At 38.4% G+C, this 11,339-nt stretch overlaps 1 non-coding gene across 1 annotated transcript; it reads left to right on the forward strand.

The window, feature by feature from the left end:
* Positions 1-1,081: 1,081 nt before the first annotated feature.
* LOC118482337 lies at positions 1,082-1,188 on the forward strand. The gene has a single exon (XR_004868379.1). It is a non-coding gene; the product is annotated as a small nucleolar RNA R71 (small nucleolar RNA).
* The last annotated feature ends 10,151 nt before the right edge of the window (positions 1,189-11,339 follow it).

The following is an 11,339-nucleotide window of genomic DNA, read 5'->3' on the forward strand; positions in this document are numbered from 1 at the left end:
TAAGTTAACTAATTGCAAAGTTTCAATTTTCTTTTTATGAGTGAGGAAGTCCCTCATGAACTTAGAGTATTTGGGCATTTGGGTTAGGACATCAATAAAAGGAATATTGACATGCAATTGTTTTAATAGACTTTCAAATTTTGCGAATTGCTCATTGGTCTTTTGACGAATTAACCTACGGGGTACGGAACTCGAGGAGCCTTGGTAGCCTCTGATGACGGAGGGGAGTTCTTCTCCTTTAGAGGAGGGGGTACAGTTTCTTCTGTCGGTGGTTGCGCTTCCGCAGGCCCCACGGTGCGGTTTCGTAGCGTGATGAGATGAACTTGCGCCTTTGGGTTTGTTTCGGTATTGCTTGGTAATGCGCCTTGTGGTCTCTCGGAAAAATTTTGAGCTAGTTGATTTAATTGTTTTTCTATATTTTGAATACTAGCTTGTTGATTTCTAAAATTTGATTCTAATTGTAGAAATCTTTCCGAGTTTTTCTTTTCAGTGTCGGAGATGAGGCGAGATACAGTATCTTCAAGCCTTTCTCGTCCACCTTGTTGTTGAGTGAAATTTTGTGACTCATTTCTTGGTTGTTGAAAGGTTGTTCGTTGGGTTTGTTGGTTACTACTATTGTCGGGCTCTCTCCAACCAAGATTCGGGTGGTTTCGCCATCCTTGGTTGTAAGTGCCCGTTGGAGGACCCGACGGCCTAGGTCTGTTATCAATGTAGCTTACCGACTCTTGTTGATTGTCCGCTTCTTTCATACAACTCCAATTTTCATGTGGCCCACCACACCCTTCACAAGCCATAACCGAGACTGTTTTTATCATTTCTAATTTTTTTTATTTTTGAAGAAAGGGCCTCGATTTGGGTTTGTAAAGAAGTGCTTTCATCAACCTTATGGGCGCCCGGGGCAATAGATTTATTGCCTCGGGGGGTGTGCCACTGAAAACTGGTTTGAGCAATTTCCTCAATTTGGTTATATATTTCATGCGGGCGGCGATTACCTAAAAGTCCCCCGGAGCTAGAGTCAAGTGTATGCCTTGTGTGTGGCAACAGTCCATTGTAGAAAGTGGATACTTGTTGCCATATCGCAAGGCCATGATGTGGACACTTGCGTAATAGCTCCTTGAACCTTTCCCAAGTTTCATATAAGGATTCCCCGTCCTCTTGTGAATATGTATTAATTTCAGTCATTAATTTAGCCGTTTTAGCGGGAGGGAAATACTTATATAGAAATTTTTGGGCTAGTTCATCCCAGGTGTTTACCGATCCAGCTGGGAGGGCGTTGAGCCAAGCTTTTGCTCGGTCTTTTAGTGAAAAAGGAAACATTCGGAGGCGGATGGCGTCATTTGATGCTCCATTGATCCGAAAGGTATCACATATTTCTAAGAAATTAGTAATATGCAGATGGGGATCCTCGTCCGCAAGCCCATGGAAGGTTGCGGAGTTTTGGAGCATTTGTATCAAATGCGGCAGAAGTTCGAAGTTATTGGCTTCAACATTCGGTGCATTGATAGCGGCTCCTAGGTTACCTACGGTGGGTCGTAGATAATCCATGAGGGTACGTTGGTCCGCCATTGGAGGTGGGTTCCCCGAAACTTTCTCTTGGTTTTTAGCTTTTAGTCTTTTTCTGAGAAAGCGTTCGGGTTCTTCTAGAGGTTCTTTTATGTCCTTATTAGAACTGGAGCTCATACACTATGTAGGATGGCGTCTGGTTCCAAGTCCTGCAATAAAAACAGAAAAGAATGCTGGTCAGAAGGTTCACCACGGTCCCGTGCTCAGTGAACACGGCCCGTGGTCGGAGTTACAGTAATTGTTTTCCAGATCCCTGTTACTGGAAAGTTGGACACGACCACGTGTTGCACCGACACGGCCCCGTGGTCAGCCTTCTGTAACTTGGAAAACTAAAAACTGCCAGTAACGATGCTGGGCACGGCCCGTGTCCGACCAGGCAAGGCCCGTGCTGAGCTCTGCAGAAGCTGAAAAACTAAAAAAAAATCCTAAAAAAATAAAAAGAAAAATAAAAATATGATTAGGCCGTTGATTCCTAACTTTCTTAAAATCCATGTGTCCCCGGTAGCGGCGCCAAAAACTTGATGCGTGCGAAGTGTAGTATATTTTCGATGTATATTTTAAGCCCTTTTTACACTTTTAACCAAGTTTTAAATTTATAAAACACGATATTTACTAACACTAAACACACATATGGGCAAGTGCACCTATCGTGGACGTAGTATAGTGTTGGTAAGATACTGAGGTCGTCCAAGGACACAAGAGCTTTTAGTACCGGTTTATCCTCAACGTCTAATCAAATCAAAAAGTTAGAAAAGGTTTTTAAACTAAGAAAATAAAAACTAACTAAATGCTGAAAAATAAGAATAAAATAAAAACAGATAGACAAGATGAATCACTTGGATCCGACTCGTGTATTAGCATAACCTTTGATTATTTTCGCACTTTTGCACTTGTTTAAGAGATTATCTTAGTTATTGTAGTAGGCCCCTCTTTTGAAGGCGACGTTACCCTCAACCCAGTAGTTTGAGTCAGCAAGGATACAATCCTAAAGTGTCGGATTATTGGAAGATAATGAATTAAGTTATTAATGCAAATTGTGGTAGGCCCCGCTTTTGGCGGTGACGTTACCCTCGGCTAAGTAGTCTGAGTCAGCAGGGATACAGTCCTAAATAGCCAGGTTATAGTATTAATAGTAGTTAACTTATGAGGGGGTCAAAGAGTTTGGATACCCGCCATCCAATACCTCTGGGCATTGAAGGAGATCCTACTAAATTTGACCCAGGTCCCTTGCAGGACCTCTAAATGCTGAACAAGGGCAAGACCCTTACCAAACCGTTCCCTTAACCCCCGACCAGGTAGCCAACATACCTCCATATAGACCGTGGAGATATGAATGGTGAAAATCTTTTATTTTATATAGACAGTAAAATAATGCCAAGATACCACGGACAAACGATATGGAAAGATCACCTTCAACATAAGCAACTAGTTATTAAAGTCATTAATACAAAACCAAATAAAAAGTGCAAAATATTAAAAATAAAAAGTATTATACTAAACACTTGTCTTCACCAAGTGATATAAGAGACTTAGGCAAACATGTCCTTGATTGTCAAGAACTCTTACGATCAATCTTGGATCCCGAGATGACTCACACACTCTATAATGGAAAATGGAAAATGGATGATGGTGGTGGATGATGGTGTTGTGATGGTGGTGGGTGGTGGATGAAGTGTGAGAGAGGTGGTGTGCCAAGGGATGAGTTGAAATAAAACCAAGCACTCCTATTTATAGGCTGAACAGAAGGCTGGGCACGGTCCCGTGTCCGCTGGACACGCCCCCGTGCCCGTCTGACACTCTCTCTCTTCATTAATTGTAATTCACAATTACAATTAATGCGCCTGTTGTACTTTCGCCACGCCCCCATGTCCGCTGGGCACGGCCCCGTGGTGGGCAATAGAAGCTTCTATAGGTTTGTCTTTTCTGCTGCTTCTTGGGCACGGCCCCGTGCTGGCTGAGCACGGTGCGTGTTCAGTCTTCTGACTTCTCTTTTCTGCTTGGGAGGATGCCGCTGAGGGGTCGGGCAATCCACTTTTGTTCCTTTTCTTGTATTTATGTTAGAATTAGTTGTTTTTTTGCTTCTTTTGCGAATTTGAGCTCATTTTATCCTGAAAATATAAAAGGAAGACAAAAACACTCTTTTTCCAACATTAGTACTTAAAAAGGGTTAGTTTTATGCCTTAATTGATGTAATTTATATGTTGGATTTTACACACATCAAATACCCCACACTTGAACTTTTGATTGTCCTCAAGCAAAACTCTTTAAATATGTGGCTTACACTCCCAAATGGAATGGGTAGAAGAGAAGGTTTTTGGCTTGTCATAGAGTGTCGTGAATCCAAGATCTTTTTGGGTTTTATTTTTATTTATTTACAATCCTATTCGTTATGATTTATTTAGAACGTTTCATAAGAGAAATTACTTATTTGGGCATAGCATGCGTTTTTAAAATTTTATCTATATACAAGTTCACATACCTCACGGGAGAAATCACTCAACACTCGGCCGAAGGTGTATTTTTAGTGAATCACTCGAGAGCAGCATGGAAATTATTCCTACCATAAGCTTGCCAAGAAATCAATCCTCCTCCTTTTTAACTATATACCTTTGTAAATATCAAGAGGACTTTTTGGGTGAAGGGTTAGGCTTGGGATAAAGGTGGGTGGTTGGGTTAGTGGTTAGTAAAAGGGCGAAAAGCGTAAAAAGCGTCGGTTTTTGTAAAACACTTTGTTTTTTAGTGACTTTTTATTTCGAAGTATTTCTCCAAACAAGCTTTTGTTTTAATAGCTTTCTTTGTTTATTTCTAACTTCATCATATATATATATATATATATATATATATATATATATATTTAGTCACACGAAAAACCGAGCTTGTTACTAAAATAAATGGTGAAAATAAAAAGGGTTTTTGGTGGGTAAAAATGTTTTTTAAGGTAAAGAAATGAAAGGTTTAGGCTCAAAGGGGTTAACTAGGGGGGATTTTGGGTAGGTGGTAAAAAAAACTGAAAAATAATGTTGTAGAAAGAAAAAATGGTTAGTCCTAATGCCTCCATCATTTACTTACTTGGGTTTAAGTTGGTAAGGACCGGGAATGAATCGTCGTGGCAAGTTCTAGAGTTGTAAGAACCAAGCGGCTATTCACACAAGAAACAAAAAATGAGCATTTAGTCTAAAGATATAAATTTGTATGCTCAATAAAGGCTCAAAACTCACTTTTGTGGGAATGGGTTTTTATGTGATCAAGTATATATAATCAAATTTTAACTAAGCTTGTCATGCCGTTTCATAATTTTCTTATGTTGGTTCTTGTTATCACGACGCTCTCGGTTGTAAAATTGTAAAAATATAACCTTATTAATCTTAGGATTCCTAACTTAAACTTTAGACAAGTAAAAAAAATGAAATTTTTTTTGAAAAAAAAAAATTTGGGGTGTTTAGCGGTTCCAATAGAGTTTTGTGTAAGGCTTGTTATTAGGACTTGCAAAATTTCAAGGTTTTAGCTTCCCCCCCCCCACACTTAAATTACACATTGTCCTCAATGTGTCCCAAAAATAAATTTTTAGGTTGATTGGATGTGTAATGTGGTGTTAAAAAGCAAAGATTTATGTTACTGGCAGTCTGGACACGGCCACGTGGGGACCGGACACGGCCCCGTGTTCAGGTGCCAGTAACAAAAATTAACGAAATGAGACAGAAGCCTGGACACGGGGGCGTGTCTGGTGAACACGGCCCGTGTCCAGTTACCTGAACTGTGCTTCTTTCTGCAGGGGGTTCAGCACAGGGCAGTGTTGGTTGGACACGGCCCGTGTTGAGCCTTCTGTAATGGAGAAATTTGTGTCGGGTTGCCTTGTTCTTGTGCATGGGGCCATTTTTCTCGTTCCCTTTCATCCTTTACCACCATGAGTGTGTTTTATTCCTGCAAATTAAAATTAAAAGATTAAACTAAACTAAGGATACTTCCGCGGAATGCCTCCGTGGTGCGCCATGTTTATAAGGGTCCTTGTCTAGACCCGGTGTGAGGTTATATTTTTTCTGAGTGGGATGTTTGGTATCCCATGTTACACCGTCGGAGAGCAGCATCCAGACTCGAATCAATAACCTTCATGTAGTTGACGGGTCGTCGTCTTCTATTCTCTTCCCAACTCCGAATTTTACTTCATCATCCCCGTACCTCAGGTGAGCGTTCCGTCATTCATATCTACCACTGCTTGTGCGGTGGCAAGAAATGGACTCCCTAGTATGAGGGGGACCTCGGTGTCTTCCTCCATATCGAGTATGACAAAGTCGGCTGGATAGACGAATTTTCTTACCTTTACCAGGACATTTTCGAGGACACCGTGCGGGAATTTGACGGATCGATCAGCAAGTTGTATGCTCATTTTTGTAGGACTCATTGTTCCTAGGCCGAGTCTTTTAAACATTGATGAGGGCATGAGGTTAATGCTAGCCCCAAGGTCGGCTAGTGCATTACGAACGGGGGAGTCCCCGATTGAGCAGGGAATCGTGAAGCTTCCGGGATCGATATTCTTTTGGGGAAGTTTGTTGAGTACGAGGGCAGAGCATTCTTCGCCTAGGTTAACTAATTGCAAAGTTTCAATTTTCTTTTTATGAGTGAGGAAGTCCCTCATGAACGTAGAGTATTTGGGCATTTGGGTTAGGACATCAATAAAAGGAATATTGACATGCAATTGTTTTAATAGACTTTCAAATTTTGCGAATTGATCATTGGTCTTTTGACGAATTAACCTACCGGGGTACGGAACTCGAGGAGCCTTGGTAGCCTCCGATGACGGAGGGGAGTTCTTCTCCTGCAGAGGCGGGGGTATAGTCTCTTCTGTCGGTGGTTGCGCTTCCGCAGGCCCCACGGTGCGGTTTCGTAGCGTGATGAGATGAACTTGCGCCTTTGGGTTTGTTTCGGTATTGCTTGGTAATGCACCTTGTGGTCTCTCGGAAAAATTTTAAGCTAGTTGATTTAATTGTTTTTCTATATTTTGAATACTAGCTTGTTGATTTCTAAAATTTGATTCTAATTGTAGAAATCTTTCTGAGTTTTTCTTTTCAGTGTCGGAGATGAGGCGAGATACAATATCTTCAAGCCTTTCTCGTCCACCTTGTTGTTGAGGCAAGATACATCATTCACAAATAAATCTCAAACATATTAGCATCACATTTCTTTCAATTCCTCTAACAAGAATACATTATACATATCAAAATTCATCTATATTACACAAGAATTGGACATAGGTGATCATTTAAGCCCTCATTCTTATCATAACAAATGGGTTTCACCCCAAAACATCAAATTCGCCCAAACCATGCATAATCCCTATTCTAGATGATGATTCTAACACATGTTCATACTTAATTTCATTCAAATTCGTGATTTACAACATAACCCACTTCATGCATAATCACCAATCTAACTTTTAAGACATACCTTGCGATTCCCTTGTGAAGGTGATCATTAATCTATGTTTCTTCTTGAATTTGAGCTACAATTAACCCTTCAATTTGGTGATCTTCATAGTTAGGGTTTGTGAGCTTCCATGGAGCTCCTGGCTCTTCTCAAACACACCATCATGTGTGTGTATGTGTGTATTATTTCTTTCTTTTTTTTATAAATTTAACTTCCCTTTTATCCCATTTTAGTCCCTCAAGTTTGCCACTCATTATAATTGCCACAACTCTCATCCTTTAGTTGTTTCTACCATACTCATAACTAGGTTAAATAACCTAGTCATTTATTTCTTGATGTACAATATGATAACATTTAACGAATATAAATATTCGGGTTTTGAGGTGTTACAAGTCTACCCCCCTTAAATAAGGTTTCGTCCCCGAAACCTTTCTCATTTTCATTAAACACTAATTACCTTTTCTTCGAGTTCGTCGACACGGCCACTAGCACATCCCATTAACAATCTTCTATCTTCAAGAACCCGTCTCGGAGTTCTTATTAGTGTCTCTTTCACTAATAGCGCTAGTTCCTAACGCACTGCATAGCTAGTGGTTCATTCATCATTCCAATACTCATATATCATGTACAATACACCATTTTGTTTACTTGAAACAATCCCATTAATAACATTCCTTTTTGTTCATCTCAACATTCACATTATTTTCGTCAACTACACAACCTTATTTCGTAATTTATACACACACATATATGTCTAACTTTGTACCTCTTCATGATAGGTAACTATCTATTCTTGATTCATAAATTATTCATATAACTGACTTATTCCTAATAAGCTCATACTATCCATACCCTACTATCACATAACATTCTCATTTCCTTGACCTGTTCATAACGGGTCAATATACATACTACTTCAACTTATAGTCATACATACATTCATATGATCCGTTCATAACGGATCTAATACCTTTATCTCATTTCTTAAAATTACATTCTCTACATGCACTGTATAATATTTAACTATTGTTTTGTTACCACAACAAAACTACTATTTCATAGTCACAACTACGTGCCTAGCTTTAATGTTCACGTCATTCTACGTTTTCTACAGTTACTTGTACCTTGAATACCTTTATGTTACCCTCAAATCACTTCATGCATTTCATATTACTATTACTTTCACTTCATGCATTACTTAATTTATATAAATAAATGTATCGTACCAGTTCCTCATACGAGAGTTTCATCAACATGCAAAACTTTCACTCAAATCTTTTGAGATTCACTTTTTAATGACATGTTTCTCTCCTTACGTTGACGGTTTAAAGTCAAGCACCGTAGGTCATTTTCAATCTACTAGTTCATACCTATCCAACATGAGTTAAACATTTTACTAACCTCTTTTTCATTTCACAATCGACGACCGGTAACCCGGATCGATCCGCATCCTTCACGAGTACTAGCCGTACCAGGCTAGATTTCGTTTATCCATGTAAAGTGTCTTCGCTCGTACACATCCTTCCACCGATTCAATTGGTTTCATTACATCAAGAGTTCTAACATTATCAATAACAATTTACCGGTTAGCATATTTCATTCAAACATTCATTTTACTAGGTGATTACTCATCTATAATTCTTCTACAATTTCTTACGTACTCTATAACGTGTCACACATTTCATTCCTCTTATTTATCATAGATGCACTGAGGTACACATTCGTACTTCCTTCCATTAATGCTTACTTACAAGGACATTCATTCCGTCACACCCCGACCACGTAAAACAACAAAACATGGCGGAAACGTCGGTGAGTGTTGTAACAGAATCATTGTTTCACAACCATGGAATAAATAGTTTCGTTTTATTAAATCAAATGTATTACATTACATTGGAAATTGAAACAAAACATAAACAAATAGTCTTTCGTTGTTATTAAGTCACTAAGGCCTCGCCCATTCCTATGTGAGCATACACCAATATCATCATCAAATATCATCAACTATTGTACCTGAAACATATGTGAAAATACGTCAGCATAAAAATGCCGGAGAGTACATAGGTTTTATGTGAGTGTCAGATTCATGGCTCGTTTTACATGTTGCAATGCTTATTTACAAAACCTTATTTTGAAAAGTATAGCATTGCGACATAATTAACCAACTCAAATCAAGTTGATTATAATTTATAAAATCTCGTAGCCATGCTTCTTAACTCCAAAAACATTTGTTTAATTAAACCCAGATTGGAAATCATTTTTGAAATAAAAACTCGAATAGTGTATATATATATATATATATATATATATATATATATATATATATATATATATATATATATATAGAAAAACCTTGTAGTATAACTTTGTTTTTGATAACCTTGCCCAAGTGATCCAGATAACGCAACGATATATAATGTGTTAAAAGCACTTATATATAGGAAGTACCAGCGGCGTATCCACCATGCTTTTATCACATTATACCTGCCTCGTTACCTAATCACTTCCCTAACCCAACGATTCAAACAGATTTCAAACGGTTCATGTCAATCAATAGATACAAATGGTTCACACGGTTCAACAGTTACAAATGGTTCACATAATTCAATGGTTACAAACGCTTCACATAATCAAATGGTTACAACGGTTCACATAGTGAAATAGTTACAACGGTTCAAAATGTAATTCAATGTGTCCATATGCTGGATGAGGATATGCAGCAAAATGTAATGTAAAACAATGTACTAAGTATGCACAAAATGGACATACATAGCATAAAAACATAATTAAATCATGTACTAATAGTGTACTAATGAACATAGCAAGTATATGAGATAAAAACATGAAAACATGAAAGTAACAAGTAAGCACATGTGTTTCACCCCAAAATGTTTGAAAAACAGTAAAAGAGGGGTCTATATACTCACTTGAGGGTGCTTAGAAGTCTTGAACAACAACCAAGCAAAGCTAGAGGGATCACGGAAATCAGACGGCACCTAATATAGGTAACTACATTAATAAGCGGACCTAACTCGGAAGATCGGATAGTATGAGGTTTCGTAAACCAAATGAGTATTGGAACTCATATGATATGGTCTAACAAAGCCTACATACTAAAATGAAACCTAACCTAAGTGCTTACGACCCGATATGACCCGTTTAGGTAGCTTACACGTCGTTTAACGCGTCGTTCCTGTAAAACGCGTTCGAAACGCCTAACTAGTCCTATGACAAGTAATATATACCTTAACATGTCTAATATTATTGTCTAATCAGTTTAGATGTCAAAATTTGTGTTACATATGCTTAAAATGAATTTATGCGTAAAAAGTGTATTTTGGTAATTTTCCTAAGGCATATAAACTACCTATCATACGATTAATTAAACCTAGGTGACCATAAGGTATAACCTCGGAAGGTTATTCCCTATGCTACTATGGTCACTAAACATGTTTGGTCGGATCCTAATGATCGACCAAACGGGTCATGTTCGAAAGTCTAATCGGGTGTTTAGTCCGCTTGACTTACGACTCTACACAAGCATTAAACTAAAAAGTGACGAGCTAAACATGCTAAAACATGTTTAGTTAAGTTGGAAAACATGTTTGGTATCAAAAGAAACGGTTTTGATACCTAAAAGTAGTTTGGTTACAAAATACGAAAGAATATGCATTTTGGCCGAAACTACGACTCGTCACTACACCTAAATAACATGGTAATCAGTAAGTATAGTCACTAGGGACCATAACCATCGTGATTACGCTCACGTTATGAAGTTCATACGAACTTCGCATTGACCATAAACTTCAACTTAGAGAGCCAAAATCAGATCATTGTGGGTTTTTCAAGTGAAAGGAGGTGGGTATATATAGGAAATCTAGAACTGTTAGGATCGCACAAAACACCTCAAAGCCTATTTCTAAGCTATGTAAAGGAAATTTAGGGCATATTTAAGTTATTATCAAGTTCCGGATTGTTCGTTACAGTTCAAATCGGCATACTTTCGTAGTTTGTCGATTTTAGTCCCTGTAAGCGAACAAACTTGATTTCGGCATACCAAACCATCCAAAACTTATTTCTAAGTTATGTAAAGGTTATTAAGGTATGTTAAGCCTATGTCACTATTCCGGAGTGTTTGTTGCATTAAACTGGTTATATTTACGCATCAGATCGCGTATAACCTTCCAGAAAGCGATTTAAGGCCCGAAATCGAACAAGACTTGACATGTGCAAACGATACACATGTTTACACAAATCCCAAGTATGAAGCCCAATATTTCATTGATTTGGTTTTTTTAGGGTCCCAGAGGCACAGGTGTCACAGTCTCCCCTACTTTAGAAAATTTCGTCTCGTA

Source organism: Helianthus annuus, chromosome 9 (assembly GCF_002127325.2).
Source record: "Helianthus annuus cultivar XRQ/B chromosome 9, HanXRQr2.0-SUNRISE, whole genome shotgun sequence".
Taxonomy (NCBI): Eukaryota; Viridiplantae; Streptophyta; class Magnoliopsida; order Asterales; family Asteraceae; genus Helianthus; species Helianthus annuus.